Source organism: Camelus bactrianus, chromosome 9 (assembly GCF_048773025.1).
Source record: "Camelus bactrianus isolate YW-2024 breed Bactrian camel chromosome 9, ASM4877302v1, whole genome shotgun sequence".
NCBI lineage: Eukaryota > Metazoa > Chordata > Mammalia > Artiodactyla > Camelidae > Camelus > Camelus bactrianus.
Window position 1 is genome coordinate 55338461 of NC_133547.1, and position 18312 is coordinate 55356772.

Below are 18312 nucleotides of genomic sequence, written 5' to 3' on the forward strand. Positions count from 1 at the left end.
CCTCAAATTTACTCAGCCAAATTTTGTTTTTTAACAATATTTCATCCTCATTGGGTGCCACTGTGGTCTAGCCCTGGTCCTAAGTCCCTGTCCACTGCGGAAGCTTATGGGAAGGAAATGTGATACATCTCCCTGTTGATGCATCCTTTTTTTTTTTTTTAACTTTTTTTATTGAGTTATAGTCATTTTACAATGTTGTGTCAAATTCCAGTGTAGAGCACAATTTTTCAGTTATACATGAACATACATGTATTTATTGTCACATTTTTTTCACTGTGAACTACCATGAGATCTTGTGTATATTTCCCTGTGCTATACAGTATAACCTTGTTTATCTATTCTACAATTTTGAAATCCCATCTGTCCCTTCCCACCCTCCGCCCCCTTGGCAACTACAAGTTTGTTTCTATGACTGTGAGTCTGTTTCTGTTTTGTATTTGTGCTTTGTTTGTGTTTCTGGTTTTGTTTTGTTTTTTAGATTCCACATATGAGTGATCTCATATGGTATTTTCGTTCTCTTTCTGGCTTACTTCACTTAGAATGACATGATCCAGGAGCATCCATGTTGCTGCAAATGGCGTTATGTTGTTGGTTTTTATGGCCGAATAGTATTCCATTGTACAAATATACCACTTCTTCTTTATCCAGTCAGCTGTTGATGGACATTTAGGCTGTTTCATGTCTTGGCTATTGTAAATAGTGCTGCTATGAACATTGGGGTGCAGGTGTCATTATGAAGTAGGGTTCCTTCTGGATATATGTCCAGCAGTGGGATTCCTGTGTCATATGGTAAGTCTATTCCTAGTCTTTTGAGGAATCTCCATAGTGTTTTCCACAGTGGCTGCACCAAACTGCATTCCCACCAGCAGTGTAGGAGGGTTCCCCTTTCTCCACAGACTCTCAAGCATTTGTCATTTGTGGGTTTTTGAATGATGGCCATTCTGGCTGGTGTGAAGTGGTACCTCATTGTAGTTTTGATTTGCATTTCTCTGATAATTAGTGATATTGAGCATTTTTTCATGTGTTTATTGATCATTTGTATTTCTTCCTTAGAGAATTGCTTGTTTAGGTCTTTTGCCCATTTTTGGATTGGGTTGTTTGTTTTTTTTCTTATTAAGTTGTATGAGCTGCTTACGTATTCTGGAGATCAAGCTTTTGTCGGTTTCATTTGCAAAAATTTTCTCCGATTCTGTAGGTTGTTATACTTATGGTTTTCTTTGCTGTGCAGAAGCTTGTAAGTTTAATTAGGTCCCATTTGTTTATTCTTGCTTTTATTTCTATTGCTTGGGTAGACTGCCCTAGGAGAACATTTTTGAGATGTATGTCAGGTAGTTTTGCCTATATTTTCTTCTAGGAGGTTTATTGTATCTTGTCGTATGTTTAAGTCTTTGATCCATTTTGAGTTTATTTTTATGTATGGTGTAAGGGTGTGTTCTAGCTTCACTGGTTTACATGCTGCTGTCCAGTTTTCCCAACACCATTTGCTGAAGAGACTGTCTTTATTCCATTGTATATTCTTGCCTCCTTTGTCAAAGATTAGGTGACCAGAAGTTTGTGGGTTCATTTATGGGGTCTCTGTTCTGTTCCATTGGTCCATATGTCTGTTTTTGTACCGATACTATGCTGTGTTGATGACTGTAGCTCTGTAGCATTGTCTGAAGTCTGGGAGAGTTATTCCTCCAGCCTCTTTCTTTTTCTTCAGTAATGTTTTGAAAATTCTATCTTTTGTGGTTCCATATAAATTTTATTATGATTTGTTCTAGTTCTGTGAAATATGGCCTGGGTAATTTGATAGGGATTGCATTAAATCTGTAGATTGCCTTGGGCAGTGTGACCATTTTAATGATATTTATTCTTCCAATCCAGGAGCATTGAATATCTTTCCACTTTTTAAAGTCTTCTTTAATTTCCTTCATCAGTGTTTTATGGTTTTCTGAGTATAAATCTTTCACCTCCTTGGTTAGATTTATTCCTAGGTATTTTATTACTTTGGATGCTATTTTAAAGGGGCTTGTTTCTTTACTTTCTTTTTGTGTTGATTCATCATTAGTGTAAAGAAATGCAACTCATTTTTGAACATTAATCTTGCAAATTGCTACCTTGCTGAATTCTTGAATTATTTCTGGACCTTTTAGGGGTTTCTATATATAGTATCATGTCATCTGCATCTAGTGACACTTTTACCTCTTCTTTTCCAATTTGGATCCCTTTTATTTCTCTCTCTTGCCTTATTGCTGTGGCTAGGACTTCCAAGATTATGTTGAATAGATGGTGATACTGGGCAGCCTTGTCTTGTCCCAGATTTTAGTGGGAAGCTTTTGAGTTTTTTGCCATTGAGCACTATACTGGCTGTAGGTTTGTCATATATAGCTTTTATTGAGATATGATCCCTCTATACCCACTTTGGTGAGAGCTTTTATCATAAATGGGTGTTGAGTTTTATCAAAAGCTTTTTCTACATCTATTGAGATGATAATGTGGTTTTTGTCTTTTCTCTTGTTGATGTGATGTATTACGTTGATTGATTTACTTATGTTGAACCACCCTTGTGTCCCTGGGATGAACACCACTTGATCATGATGTATAATCTTTTTTATGTTTTGTTGGATTCTATTTGCTAATATTTTGTTAAGGATTTTTGCATCTATGTTCATCAGTGATATTGGCCTATAATTCTCTTTTTTGGTGGTGTCTTTGCCTGGTTTTGGTATCAGGGTGATGGTGGCTTCATAGAATGAGTTTGGGAGCAGTCCCTCCTTTTCAATCTTATGGAAGAGTTTAAGAAGGACTGGTATGAGCTCTTCTTTGTATGTTTGGTAGAATTCCCCGGTGAAGCCGTCCAGTCCTGAACTTTTATTTGTAGGGAGGTTTTTTTTATTGCTAATTCGATTTCATTTCTAGTGATCGATTTGTTCAAGTGGTCAGTTTCTTCTTGATTCAGTCTTGGTGGACTGTATGTTTCCAGAAACTTGTCCATCTCCTCTAGGTTATCCATTTTGGTTGCATATAGTTTTTCATAATGTTCTTGTATGATATTCTGTATTTCTGTGTTATTTGTTGTAATTTATCCATTTTCCTTTCTTATTTTACTTATTTGTGCTCTCTTTTTTTTCTTCTTTGTGAGTTTGGCCAGAGGTTTGTCGCTTTAATTTACTCTTTCAAAAAAACAAGCTTTTGGTTTGATTAATTTTTTTTCTCTTGTTTTTTTCATCTCTATTTTATTTATTTCCTCCCTGATTTTTGTTATTTCCTTCCTTCTGCTGACTTTTGGGGTTTTTTGCTCTTCTTTTTCTAATTCTTTTAGCTGGTAGGCTAGATTATTTGAGATTGTTCTTTTTTGAGGAAGGCCTGTATCGCTGTAAACTTCCCTCTTAGCACTGCCTTCGCTATGTCCCATAAATTTTGTGTGGTTGTGTTTTCATTTTCATTTGTCTCAAGGTTTTTTTAATTCCAACTTTGATTTCATCATTGACCCATTGGTTTTTTAATAGCATGTTGTTTAATCTCCATGCTGTCCTTTTTTTTCTCCTTTGTTTCTCTGTAGCTGATTTCTAGTTTCATGGCATTGTGGTCAGTAAAGATGCTTGAGATAATTTCTATCTTCTTAAAATTGTTGAGGCTTCTTTTGTGCCCAAGTATGTGATCAAGCCTAGAAAATGTTCCGTGTGTACTTGAAAAGAATGTATATACTATTTTTGGGGGGTGTAATGCTCTGAAAATATCCACGAAATCTAATTTTTCTATTCTATCATTTAATTTCTCTGTTGGCCTTATTTATTTTCTGTCTGGAAGATCTGTCTAGTGATATTAAAGCAGTGTTAAAATCTCTGACAATGATTGTATTCCCATCAATTTCCCCCTTTATCTCTGTTAGTAATTGTTTTATGTACTTAGGTGCTCCTATATTAGGTGCATATATAGTAATGAGTGTAATATCCTCATCTTGTATTACTCGTTTAATAATTATAAAATGTCCTTCTATATCTTTCTTTATGGCCTTTGTTTTAAAGTCTATTTTGTCTGAAATCAGTACTGCTACAGCTGCTTTTTTGTTTTTTTCCATTTGCATGAAATATCCTTTTCCATCCTTTCACTCTCAATCTATATGTGTCATTCTCCCTAAAGTGGGTCTCTTGTATGCAGCATATTGAAGGTTCTTGCTTTATTATCCAGTCTGCCACTCTGTTTTTTGACAGGAGGATTTAGTCCATCAAAATTTACAGTAATTAATGATAGATGTGTGTTATTGCCATTTTGAATTTATTTTTGCAGTTGATTTGGTATTTCCTCTTTGTTCCTTTCTTCTTCCTTTTGTCATTTGGTAATTTTCCTTTGTATTATCTTGGATTTTATTTAGTTTTTGTGACTCACTTGTAAGATTTGGATTGTGGTTACCCTTTTTTGCAAGTCTATTAACCCATTATTATAACTGTTTGTATTAAACAGATAGTAATATAACTCAAACCCATCCTACTGAGAACAAAAATTAAAAAAAACAAAAAACAAAACCCTCTATATTTCCTTCCTTCCCTCTCCCACTCTTAATGATTTAGATGTCTTCTTTTACAATTTTGTGTTTATTCTATTTGTAATTCATGATAGTTATCACCTTTTCAATTATAAGTTTCTCATTTTTGTAGCATCCTGCTTCTTTTCTATGTGAAGTACACCTGTCAATATTTCTTTTAGCATGGGTTTAGTGTTGCTAAACTTTTCTAGCTTTTGCTTGTCTGTGAAATTCTTTATCTCTCCTTCTATTCTAAAGGATAGTCTTGCTGGATAGAGTATCCTAGGCTGCATCTTTTTTTCATTCAGGACTGAATATATCTTGCCACTCCCTTCTGGCCTGTAGTGTTTGTGTAGAGAAACCAGCTTATGGGGGTTCCCTTGTAACTCACTCTTTGTTTTTCTCTTGCTGCCTTTAGGATCATTTCTTTATCCTTGACTCTGGCCATCTTGATTATGATATGTCTTGGTGTGGGTCTGTTTGGGTTCTTCCTGTTTAGGACCCTCTGAGCCTACTGTACTTGGATATCTGATTCTTTCTTTAAGTTTGGGAAGGTTTCAGTGATGATTTCTTCAAATACCTTTTCAGTCCCCTTTGTTCTTTCTTCCCCTTCTGGAATCCCTATTATGTGTAGATTGGCATGCTTTATATTATCCCATAGGTCCCTTATATTGTTTTCATTGTTTTTTGTTTGTTTTTCTCTCAGCTGTTCTGATTGGGTGCTTTCTGTTGTCCTGTCTTCTAGGTCACTTATTCGTTCCTCTGCATTATCTCGCCTGCTTTGTACAGCCTTTAGATCAGCTCTCATCTCAGCAAATGAGTTTACCAGTTCTACTTGGCTCTTGTTTATAGCTTCAATTTCATTTTTGACATATTTTATATCTCTAAAATAGTATCTCTTTTAGTTCCTTCAGTACTTGGATCACTCCTTTCTTGAAATCTTGATCTAGTAGGCCATCAATGTCTATTTCCTTGATCGTGCTTTCAGGGGATTTCTCTTGATCTTTTAATTGGGAGTGGTTCCTCTGCTTCTTCATATTGTTCATATCTCTCTGGCATTATGGCTTAAGGAGTGTCAGTTGTCTATTGTGGTCCTTAAGGAGTTTATTTATTTATCTATCTAAAGCCTATGCAGGAATAAAACTTTAAAAAAAGATAGATAAAGAATTTTAAAAGAATGGAGAAAAAAAGGTTTGAAAACAGTGTATAATCAATAATAGAAGAGCAAGTTGAAGCAGAATAGCAATTGAGTTGAGACGTCTTTTAAAAACCTTAAAAAAAGGAGAAAAGATCAGAGAACAATAAAACCTGTGTATAATCAATAACAGGAGAACAAAACCAGGAGAAATGAAAATGAGGTGGATTTTTAAAAATAATAAAAATAAAAATATTTTAAAAGAGAATTTTAAGGGATTAAAACTGGAGACATATACGCTTGTTTAAAAAGTAACAATTAAAAAGGTAATAGAAAATAGAACAGATATAAAAAAGATTAAAAAACAAAAAGGGATGTGTTCTCCTGGAGACTGTGCATGCACTCTTAACAGTTTTATCGAGAAGTCTGTCTTCACCCTGTTTCGCGAACTCAGCTTTCTGTTTCCAGGGGCCCTCCATTGGAGCCCTCATCTGTGCTGTTCCCAGTGCCTGTTGGCAAGCAGATCGCGCCCCCTCCCAATACTGGGTCAGGTGCTGAGCTCTTACCCCATGGGCGGGTGGGTCACTCCCCTTCTCAATGCTGCAGTCAGATGCTGTGCTCGGGCAAGGCAGGCGGGTGTATCGCGCCCACTCGCAGCACCGTGGTCGGGTGCTGCTTTCCTGTCAGGAAGGCAGGTGGCCGCCCACCCTCTCCCAACGCTGGTCGCTCCGCTGCTATGTGCAGCTGCCCACTCTGCCCCGGGTCAACGTTCCATAGGCGGGCTCAGAGAAGACCGTGGAACCTCCTTGCCCCTTCCCAAGTGCTAAAACTCAGGTCCTTGTTTGTTTTGAAGGCACAAGTTCTCTGAGGATCCAGGGCAGAAAGATCCTATCTGCCTTGGGCTGTGAACAGAGCTCAGTCCTGCCTAGGAGGTAGGGGATCCCCTGGGTGTGGATTCAGGTCTCAGCCCCGCCCCTGCCTGGGTGCTGTGCACAGGAGGAGATGGCGGCTGTGGCTGCACCCCGCCTCTCTTCTCCCGAGAAGCACCAATAATGGCACCACAGGTCTGAGGAGAAAAAGGCTACAACAACCCTCCCCCCAGGACACATGAGCTGTGTTGCTTTGCTTTTTTTTTTTTTTTTCGTAATTTATGGGTGATCCAGGTTGTTCTGCTCTGTATCCCCTCCCAGCCACGATGCACAGTCCCCTGCACTCCCCCGGGGCTGCCTCAGTGCCGCTGCCCTAGTCCTCCACCCAGCTCAGGCGGCCTGTCCCGGCCCCCAGCTACCGGCTAGTGTCTCTGGCTGGGTGTCACAGGGACCCTTTGTGCCTGTTTAACTTAGTTCTGTTGGTCAAGGGGTGCTCCGTGCAGATCTCAGCCTCGGAGGCTCCCCCTCCATCCCCCTGGCCTCTCCGTTGGAGAGGGGAGACCCAGCAAACGAGCTCTAGTCCTCCTTTGCCGCTCCCTCCCCGCGGGACCGGTCCTGCACTGTTTTGCTTTTTCATGGCGTCTTTTTCTTTTGAAGAGGGCGATATTCTGTTGGAGTTCCGCAGGTGCTCTGGTTGGCTGGGTGGGTCCTTGGATATGAGTTTTGGTGTATTTGTGGGAGAGGGTGAGCTATGAGCATCCTTCTACTCCACCATCTTGGCCACCTCTGTTGATGCATCTTTAGCCACACTGTATCCATAAATTGATTTGTAAAATTTTATCACATAACTTGTTTTTCTTCACCATTTAGTGCAACTCCCCAAAGCATCTGAAAGGGCTGTTTTATAGTGGATCAATCTGGAGGCCTGCATTCAGTACAGTTGGGGTTTCTGCTGTCTGTAACCCAGCCCTCCAAGGTATTGGAGCACGGTTAACAGATCCTGAGTCCAAAATGGTGGGGTGACAGCCACTGTTGGTACATGAGATTTTAGGTGGTAGGCAGATAGCTCCATTTGAAAAAAAAAAAAAATTTTTTTTTGCAGGGGAGGGGGATATTTTGATTGATTGATTGATTGATTGATTTATAAGTGGTGGTACTGGGGAATGAACTCATGATCTCAACCATGCTAAGCATGTGCTCTGCCTCTGAGCTATACCCTCCCCCCCCCAGATAGCTCCATTTTTAACTGCAATTTATGTGTTTTAGAAAAATAAATTGCTACCCAAACCCATGATTTTAGGGCATAACTAAGTAGGAATTGAGGATTTATTGTGTTAGTTTGAGAAAATATTTTTAAAATAATAGTATAAGTGAATGGTGAAAATTAAGATTCTTAAAATAATAGTATAAGTGGTGAAAATTAAGATTCTGTTACTCCAATTTGGGAAACACGGGCATATGGGAAATTGGTGTCTAAGTCATGAAGGGATTAGTGGATTTAGTTAAGTATTGAAATAATGCTAAGCGAATCAGGCTGCAAAATCCCCTTCGTTCTCACCAGCGTCTACAGAAACCCACCGTGGACCAAGCCTAACACGTGCGGGTGGTTGAGTGCATAGGCGACACGCCCCATAAAGCGCAGGTGGAACCAGACTCTGGACGGTTGGCAGCTGACGGCGGGGGCGCGAGGGGAGAAGGCGGAGCCTTGTGGGGGGCGTGGCCAACACTCCAGGGGCCTGTGAGCCGGGGCGCCCGGGGCTAGAGGCGGGTCCTCCAGGCGGAAGGCGGAGGCTGCCGCGCAGTCACCTGACCCGAGTAACCAGTAATCTGGCGGCTGTCCATTAAGCTCTGCCCATGCAGGATGCGAGCCTGAGGACTCCCGAGCCTTTGGGCCGCCGGGGGCAGATCTGCGGGAATAAAGCCCCCGCCCAGCGTTCTGAGGCAGGGCGCAGCGGGAGAGCCAGACAGGCGGCCGGAAAGGCGTGCGTGGTCCATGAGCCGGCGCCAGCGGCAGCGCAGAGCCGCAGAGGCCCCTGGCCTCAGGGCGGCCCTGAGAATGAAGGCACATAATGTATGCGTGGTGTTTAGCACAGGGCCTGGCACATGGTGCGTCCTCCGTGTAGCCTCTGTAACGGGAGGGAGGTGGGAACCGTGAGACTTTGGTAGTGATGTCGACCTGCCTCATTTCTTACCCAGCTTCTGAGAAGGGAAAGGGACAGTTAGTTGACCAAGTGGAGAAACCAGGTTCAGAACCTCAAGCTCTCAAGGCTGGGAGGGCTGTTTGTTTTATCTCTGTCATATCACCCTTCTCTGCAAGTGGAAGTGGAAGGAATTTGACCTGTTTCTGCAGTCTTATTACATGTACAGTAGTACCTGGTTATCTGTGGGGGATACTCCAAGACACCCGGGGGGTGCCAGAAACCTTGGATCGTACCCAACCCTACGTATACTATGTTTTTTTCCCTATACCTACATACCTGTGATGAATTTATAAATTAGGCACAGTAAGAGAATAACCGAATGGCCAGCATCACTACTCTTGCACTTCAGGGTGGTTATTAAGTAAAACAAGGGTTACTTGAGCACAAGCCCTGGGATACCAGACCGCCGATCTGATAACCCAGACAGTTACTAAGTGGGGCAGTAGCGTATACAGCATGGATATGCTGGAGGAAGGGATGATTTGCGTCCCGGTGGGACAGCGCGAGATTTCATCTCACCACTCAAATGGCACATGGTTTAAACTTACAAATTGTTTATTTCTGGAATTTTCCATATAATATTTTCAGACCGACAGTGGACCACTGGTTACTGAAACTGCAGAGAATGGAGGACTATTGTATATATAACCGTGAGCTGACATTTTGCTTTATTTCCCAATGTACAAAACAAGGTGTTTCACTGGGAACATTTTATTAAGAATTTTCTGCTGTAATTTCGCATTTGCATTTTTTCCAGTCATATCTTTGTGATAAAGTCAGGTGGGTGGGTGATTTCAGAGGGGTAGAAAGAATCAGGTAGTGAAACTGATAGAACTGATAGCAGTCTGGGCGTGAGTAAATATGGATTGTAGTTCTGCCCTGTCCAGTAGGGTAGCCACTGACCACCTGTGGCTATTTACATTTAAATTATGAAAGAGAAATAAAAATTTTAAATCCAGTTCCTGAGCTGTACCACCCGTATGTTCAGTAGCCACATGTGACTGTTGGCTACCATAATGGACAGTGCACATTTTAGAACATTTCCATCACTGCAGAGTGCTCTAATCTAGTCTGTGCGATGTCACCAGTTCTTTGACCTCCGGCAAAGTCCTGAACTCAGGGTTTCTTAACCTCAGCACTACTGACATTTTGGGGCAGATAATTCTTGGTTGTGATGGGCTGCCTCACGCATTACAGGATTTTTAGCAGCATCCCTGGTCTCTACCCACTAGATACCAGGAGCACTCCATCAGTTGTACAACCAAAAATGTCTCCAGACATTGCCGAATGTCCCTGGGGGCACAGGATTGCCCCCGATTGAGAGCACTGCCTTAACTGCTTTGGGTTTCAGTTTCCTCCTCAATTCAGGGTTTGGATTTTGCTAAGAGGATCCTCCCATCAGCTCCAACTTCCAGTATGTCCAGAACCACCTAGCTGCTTCACTCATCAATCAGTGCTCTCGTGAGTGCTCTCTTTTCTCACTGCTGGCTCTCATCAGTGCCAGCAAAATGTAATGATGAGTATTGTTGCACTGAGGAGGAGACCTAGAGCTGATGTATAGATGGGGCTTCAAGTCTGTGGTTTTATTGGCTTAAGCTAAGGCTTCACGGTAACCAGGATGGGCTCACAACCAAGTCTCTGGTTTTCCTGATCTTTGAGTTCCCAAAGCCAGCAAATGTAGGTGCCCAGGCCACACTCCCTGAGAACCCCGAGGCCCAAGGGGGGACTCTGGGATTAGGGCTCCTGAATGACCCATCCCTGCCTGCCAGGAAGGTGGGTGGGGAGGGGTACCTAGGGCTCTGTGATCGGATCATGGTTGAACTGCTGAGTTTGACCTACCTCCTTGGAGCCTGCCACCTCTGGAAGGAGACACTCTTTATTACCAAGTGGCTTAAGGAAGTCTTTGGAGTGTGGGTCAGAATTCCACCCAGCACTACTCTATTAGCAGTGGGACCTCAGCAAGTTGCTTCATCAGGTGTCACAGTCCGGCAGCCAGGGGCTGTGTCCTGCCAGCAGACCTGTCTAGTTTGGCCCAGATCTCAGGGTATATTGAGAAATTTCACAGGATTTCTGGCTCCTCTTAAGGAATAGAAGATGTGTCTCTGTGGGGCCCACGTTCCCACACAGCACATCAGGGGACCTGGGGGTCCACCCTCCTCCCCTGACCAGGACATGGCTCCCCAGTTTGCCTCCTGTGTTGGCAGGTTCGCCACAACCCCTCTTACCTCCCTTGTTCTCACTTGTGTCGCCTGCCTGGCCCCTGTAAGCGTTTGAGTTTGTGACCTGGAGCTTAACCTCTGTGTGCCTCAGGTATCTCATCTTAAAAGGAAAAGAAAAAAATGTGCCTTGAAAATAGTATGCTAAGTGAAAGAAGCCAGTCACAAAAGGCCATGAAGTGTATGATTTCATTCGAGTGAAATACCTAGGCTACACAGATCCTTAGAGACAGATAGTAGATCAGTGCTTGCCTGGGGGTGAGGGGACATGGGGGGTGACTGCAGATGGGCACAGGGTTTCTTCTGGGGGTGATAAAAAGTCCTGAAATTGATTGTGGTGACAGTTACACAGCTTTGTGAACACACGAATTGTACACATTTAAAGAGTGAATTTATGGCATGTGAATTATATCTCAATTTTTAAAAACTAAGAGCACCTGTAGGTTTGGTGGCAGTGTGAGGGAAGCACTCATTAAGTGGTCCCAGTGATTGTCACCTGAGGTCCAAACATGTCTCCTGCTGTCTCTGACTCCTTTCTCCTTTACAGTTTTTCCACTGATTATGTCCAGCAGGTGCTCAGTATACTTTGTTACTTAACCAAGTCTTAGGCCTCCTCAGAAGCCGTTCCTCAGAGTCAGATGTTCTGCTTTTCCTGTTCAGGTATTGGAGACTAGTGAGCAGGTGGAAACCAAATTACTTAAATACTCAGCAAAGTAGATGGAGGAGACGTTCACCCAGATTCTCTTTGGGAAGTCACTGCCCGGATGTGTCTCCTGAATACAGCACGTTACCTAGAAAACTGGGATGGACCATTGGACTCACCAGGAAGGAAAAGGCAGCCTAACGTCCAGGCTCAGAGTTTTCCAGCACAGGAATAAACGCAACTCTGGGTTTATCTTTCTATCCTTCTTGAGCCAGGAGCAAAGCAGGTTCTCAGTCAACAGTTAGTGAAAAGACATGATCTTGTATAGTGTGTATGAGATCAGTCTGTGTCTCTGTTTCTGATTTTGTTCTGTTTCACGAGCACAGGCAGGCAGAACACATTACATGTGTTCTCTTATTATTTAATTCTCTAAAAACAATGCAAAGCCACCGAAATGACTAGTCCCACCTTCCAAGGGAAGCTCACTCCTCTGAAGACCTAGGAATGTGTGTGCAGTGCCTGCAACCTCTGCCACATGCTGGCCGGACCACTGGACATCCCTCAAATGAAATGGGGTTGGGATAAACGACATCATGCATGTGAAGTGCCTGGCACCCAGGAGGCACCCACAGACAGGAGCTATGGTGTTTGCAGCGGAGGACAGGACAACATGGTGGCTATCAGACCCAGTGTCAGGAAAACCTAGGTTTGATTTCTGCACCTACCATCTGTAAGTCATGTGACCTTGTGCATGTTTCTTAACATCTCTGAGCCTCAGTTCCCCTCATTTGTAAAATAGGTATTATAGAACCTAGCTCCATGCATGGCTCATTTTCAGGATGAAATGAGGTAGCACGTGTACAGCACCCAGCACCCTACTTGGTGTGTCCTAAATGCTCAGCAAATGGTTACTCATTTCCTGCCTTTGCAGTAGAAGACCAGCGCTAGACCTTCACTGCAACATCTCAAGGATGCCCCTCATCTGTACACCCTGTGTGTCGGGGAGGAACGCTTCAGAGATGTGTGAACGCTAGACAGTGGGGACGATGCGTGGAGAAAGCTGCATTCCTGTCGGGGCCTGAGCTCTGCAGAAGGGAAGTACCCTCTGTGATTGGGTGTGTGCCCTTTGCAGCTGACTCGGCGTAAAAAGATGGGAGGAGGAACTGGCATGCAGCTGAGAGGGATGGGCTTTGCAGGTGTCAAGGTTCAGCTGCTCTGTAGCCTTGAGAAAAGGCACTGGGTTCCCCTGTGGCTGTTTCAGATCTGGAAGATGAGTTAGTAACAGCCAGAGAAGGTTGTTGTGAGGAATAACTGACCCCTGAAATATTTAGAGTGTGTGTTTAGGAAGGGGTCAGCTCCTTGGTCCTCGTGTGGACTGTGGTTGTCCCCGGGCCGTGTACCAGAGGCCTAGGGTCCCGTGTGGGACTCCTTGGGTGGAAGATGATTCTGGCCTGTCTGTCCAATTAGGGACAAGGTCATGGATGTGGCACTTTGTGAAGCTGAGAGGAGGGCCAAGAGCTTGGAGTTGGCCCCTTTGGGGATTGTGCCTCTTGGGGAATGGGTGTTCCTGCCATCCTGGGACCCTTCTGACCAGTTTGAGAAACAAGGAACCCAGCCTGCTCCCTGAGTTGGGGAGATAAAGGTGAGTGTGTGGAAATCAAGGTAGCTAGAGAGAGGAAATAGCTCAGTGGTAGAGTGCCGGCCTAGCATTCAGGAGGCCCTGGGCTCAATCCCTAAGAGGAAAGCAGGTGAAAAATAAACTTTTTACTTGGGTGAAAAAAACTCAGTAAAAATAAAATTCAGTTACTTTTCCTTAATTATAAATTATGATGCATGGATAATACATAATATAAAAGAAATGTTAGAGAAAATCACCACCTGGGGACAGCCACTGTTAACATTTAGTACGTTTCTTGTAAATATATATTTTTTTGTGTATATATATTTGTTTTTCGTATATATATATACACACAATAGATATCTTGTGTGTGTGTGTGTGTGTATATATATATATATTTATTGAAGTATAGCCAGTTTACAATGTTGTGTCAATTCTGGTGTTCAGCACAATGCTTTAGTCATACATGAACATACATATGTTTGTTTTCATATTCTTTTTCACCATAAGTTACTACAAGATACTGAATACAGTTCTCTGTGCTGTACAGTATAAACTTGTTGTCCATCTATTTTGTATATATTAGTCAACATCTGTAGATCTTGAACTCCCAATTTATTCCTTCCCATTCCCTTCCCCACCCCCGAGAACCATGAGTTTTCCTATGTCTGTGAGTCTGTTTCCGTTTTGTAAATAAGTTCTTTTTTTCTTTTTGGTTCCACATATGAGTGATACCATATGGTATTTTTCTGTTTCTTTCTGGCTTGCTTCACTTAGAATGACATTCTCCAGGTCCATCCATGTTGCTGCAAATGGCATCATTTTATTCTTTTTATGGCTGAGTAATATTCCATTATACACATATACTACAACTTCTTTATCCAGTCATCTATTGATGGACACTTAGGCTGTTTCCATGTCTTGGCTACTGTAAATAGTGCTGCTGTGAACATTGGGTGCAGGTGTCTTTTTGAATTAAGGTTCCCTCTGGATATATGCCCAGGAGTGGGATTGCTGGATCATATGGTAAGTCTGTTCTAAGTCTTTTGAGGAATGTCCATACTGTTTTCCATAATGGCTGCACCAAACTATATTCAGACCATTTTCCCCACAGCATTTATCGTTTGTGGACTTTTGAATGATGGCTGTTCTGACAGGAAGGAAAGAAGGGGGTGGGGGGAGGGAGGAAGGGAGGAAGGAATTTGATTTCTCCTTCCAGCTGAGATGGAATGATAGAGATCAGATGTAACTTGCCCAGCTGAAACAACTAGTTTCCAGGCTACAACACAGGTTGAGGAACTAAGAACCCAGCTGACTCCCTGAGTTGGGGAGATAAAGGTAAGTGTGGGGAAACAGGTAGCTAGAGAGAGGCAATAGCTCAGTGGTAGAGTGTAGGCCTAGCATTCAGGAGGTCCTGCCGGGTTCGATAACTGGCGGGAGAGGTGGGAGAGGCACGCTCTGTCTTCCTGCCATCTTCCCATATTACATGGCCTCCTCATGCTTTTCTGTGTCCATTTCTGTGTCTCCTTCCCACCGCCTCTGTCATATTTGAGGCCCCCTTCCTGACCCTGTAGCTGCGGTGTTCTCTCATGGGAATACTGCAGTTTCCTTCTGTCCAACTAGCCCGCCTCCCCCAGCGCAGCCTCTCCAGGCTCCCATCAGAGGCACCAAGTCAAAGCACAGACCTGAGCGTGTCACCCCTACTGCTGGAAACCCTTCTCTGGCTCACCTCCCCTCTCCCCTTGTCTCCAGCCACACCTTCCATGCACGAAACTCCTGACGCCCTCCCCTGAATACATCAGGTCCCTTCACGGACCCGTGCCTTTAGCCATGTTGCTCCCTGTTCTGAGATTCCCCCGCCTTCTCTGTTTTCCGGGAAAACGCTTGTTAATGATTCTACGATCTGACTCACACGGCACCTCCCAGTCAGCCCCGAGACACTTGCCTCTGCGGCGTCGCTTGTGCTGTGTTGCAACCTGGACTTGTGTGTGCATCTTGCCTATCGACCCAGGCCTAGTTCACCACTGTTCCCGGAAATAATGTCAGACACAGAGAACCTTTTGGGTGCGTGAATCGAGGGCTAAGCAAGTGCTGAATGAAAGAGATGGAACACTGCACCTTTTAGTCTTCAGCAAGACATTCACTTGCACTCTCTCAGATTCTAGAATCTTTCAGATTCCACTGTTCCTCGTTCTATTGTAGACAAGGGAAACGGAGGCCCAAAGAAGGGAAACAACCATCACCCCCCTAGCGCCTCCCAGTCAGCAGCAGAACTGGGGAAGGCCTGCCCCGAGACTCTCGATTCATCTTCGTAACAGGCCATCTCTCTCCCTCAGCCTTGGCCCTCAAGCTTGCACCCACAGGAGCAGCCTGCTTCTGCTGGTCCTGAGCTCCTCTCTTCTCTCTCTCCAGGCTGGTCCAGGAGTTCGTGGCCCAGAACAACACCGTGCAAATCAAACATGTGATCCAGACCCTGTCTCAGGAGTTTGCCCTGTCTCAGCACCCCCACAGCAGGAAAGGGGGCCTCATCGGCCTGGCCGCCTGCTCCATCGCACTGGGCAAGGTGGGCCTTTCTCCTGGAGGAACAGACACACCAGCCATGGCCTTGACTCTGACCCAGCAGGGTTTTACAGACCTGTCATTTTTCGCCATCCTCTCCACACCTTAGGCCAGCAAGGCTGGCTCTCTGGCCTTGCCGCCTGGTTCTCGGGCACGGCCCCTATGCCGGGAGGCTGACTTGCGGAGGGTCTTTTAGCCCTGCCCTCACACAGAGGCCTGAGCATCTCCGTGGGAGCTGGGGGCTGGGGCCTGGGGCCTGATCCAGTCTGAGCTGCTTCTCCTCCTGTTCCATTGCAGGACTCGGGGCTCTACCTGAAGGAGCTGATCTAGCCGGTGCTGACCTGCTTCAATGACGCTGACAGCAGGCTGCGCTACTACGCCTGCGAGGCCCTCTACAACATCGTCAAGGTGGCCCGCGGCGCCGTGCTGCCCCACTTCAACGTGCTCTTTGATGGGCTGAGCAAGGTGACCGCTTCTCCCTCTAGATGGGCTGAGTTCGTCCCACCCACCTTTCTCCCAGAGGCAAGCGGAGCAGATCAGCACCTGCTGCCAGGGAGGCTTATTGTCTGTTGAATCTAATGATACATGTTTTAAATGGGCTTGTGTTTATGTTTGTTTTTCCCCCCATATCTGTGTTAGCTTATTTTTTATTGCATTTCATTTTATGAAAGCATCAGTCCACCATGAGAGTCAGAAACCAATCATTTGAAAAGCACTGTGGATGCTGCACACCAGAAACTGAAACATTGTAACTGACTATACTTTAAGTAAAAAAAAAAAATTTTTTTTAAGGAAAAGAAAAGCGCTATTGGGGGAGGGTACAGCTCAGTGGTAGAGTGGGGTGCTTAGCATGCATGAGGTTCTGGGTTCAATCCCCAGTACCGCCATTATAAACGAATAAAGCTAATTACCTCCCCCCACAAAAACGAAAAAGAAAGGAAGAAAGAAAACAAAAGCACTAACTTCCCTTATCGAAGGTGAAGATGGTGAATGCATAGTGCAGACTGCATTTCCCCTGTGAGGAGAGCACAGGCTCTAGGAAAAGCTCTATTAGAAAGGCTTCGGGGTCCCTAATAGCCTCAGCTTCACCCTCAGCTTCTTGGGGTTCCCTCCCTGAAGCTCTACTGCCCTGCTGACACCCCAGTTGTTTCTAGAGGATCCACCTCACAGCTGCTCCGTCCTCTCCGGGAGTGGAGAGGGGACCCAGCCTTGTTAGGTTGAAAACCCTTGAGGGAGCCCACCGGGAAGCAACCACCTGACCGGTGGCAGTGGGTCCCGTCCAGAAGTACCTGACCACATCAGGGGTCCACTGCATCTTGGCGCCTTTGCCAGGTTCCATTTTGCCTCCCCGCCTCCCGTACTTTCTTCCCGGTGCACCGAAAGAGGTGCCCTGCGACGTTCCAGCCACACCAAGGCCTTGGCGGTGGGATTTCAGTGGATTCCTTGTCTTACATACTGACTGTGACCCTCTCTCCACCTCTGTGTCTCTCGTAGTTGGCTGCTGACCCAGACCCCAATGTGAAAAGCGGATCTGAGCTCCTGGACCGCCTCTTAAAGGTATTTGTACTTGGTCTCCGCTTTTATTTTTAGAATCTCTTTCCTTCATCTGTCTGTACAGCTTATAAATTCTATCACTGGCACACTCTGCCTAATTTAAAAAATGTTTTTCATTTACATACAGTAAATGAAACAGTGTACATTCTGTGCCAAGTGTATAGAGTTATGTCACCAGAAGGATCAAAATGCAGGACTGTTCTATCACCCCTAAAGTCCCCTCGTGCTAGCCCCACCCTGCAGCCAGCAGGGGGAATGAAACGGGCCATTCATGCTAAGCTCAGCAGAGCGTTCAATCCAGACCACAGAGATGTAGGTAGGGTCTTGCCTTTTGATTTGTTCTTTTGACCTTGTTTCCTGCTTTTAATCCATCCTTTTTGCTTGTCCTTCAGGCTGTGAGAGCATGGATGCTCTGGGGGCCTCTCCTGCCTGGCTCAGGCTCTGCCATCTTCCCCGACGGCCCCTGGCCCCAAGCAGCTCATGTGCCTTTGACCCACAGGATGTCGAGACAGAGAGCAACGGTTCAACCCACTGAGCTTCATCCCTTTGTTGTGGGAGAGGATTTACTCCAACAGCCAGTACGCCCGGCAGTTCATCATCTCCTGGGTAAGGTCCGGTCCCTTGACACTCCTCCTTCAGCTATAATTAGCCTCTAGCTGAATACAGTCTGCTCTTTGGCACCCCCCTGGGTGCCTCCTGTGACCACAGAGACACCTCTTTATTATCCCTCTAGGACCCAGTGACACCAGATAAACCGAAAACGTAACTTAGTCGGCTTTGACCCCACAGCCCATCATGTTTGCCCCTGAAAAGGATACGGTTCTTTCCTTGTCCTCAGAATCACCCAGATGCCTCCTTCAAATAAACAGAAACAACAGCCGCTTGCACCCCCTCCCCTGTGGGCCCCTCAGTTCCCTGAAAAGCTGCCTCAGCAGGGCCCCTTCTCACTGGCCAGTCCCAGAGGATGGGTGAGGAGACGCAAGTACTTAGGCTGGTGACTTGCCCTGCTG

At 44.8% G+C, this 18312-nt stretch overlaps 1 protein-coding gene across 4 annotated transcripts in view; it reads left to right on the top strand.

The window, feature by feature from the left end:
• The window catches only part of LOC105079804 (uncharacterized), a 429087-nt gene that overhangs the window by 403871 nt on the left and 6904 nt on the right, over positions 1–18312 (top strand). For 3 of the 4 annotated variants that reach the window (XR_012509222.1, XR_012509216.1, XR_012509217.1), the window contains 4 exons: positions 15602–15752; positions 16046–16213; positions 17243–17305; positions 17695–17908. The gene's annotated coding sequence lies outside the window, so the exon portion shown is untranslated. Of the gene's footprint in view, positions 1–12502; positions 13857–15601; positions 15753–16045; positions 16214–17242; positions 17306–17694; positions 17909–18312 lie in introns of those variants that run through there. The other variant, XR_012509218.1, reaches the window with a different exon arrangement.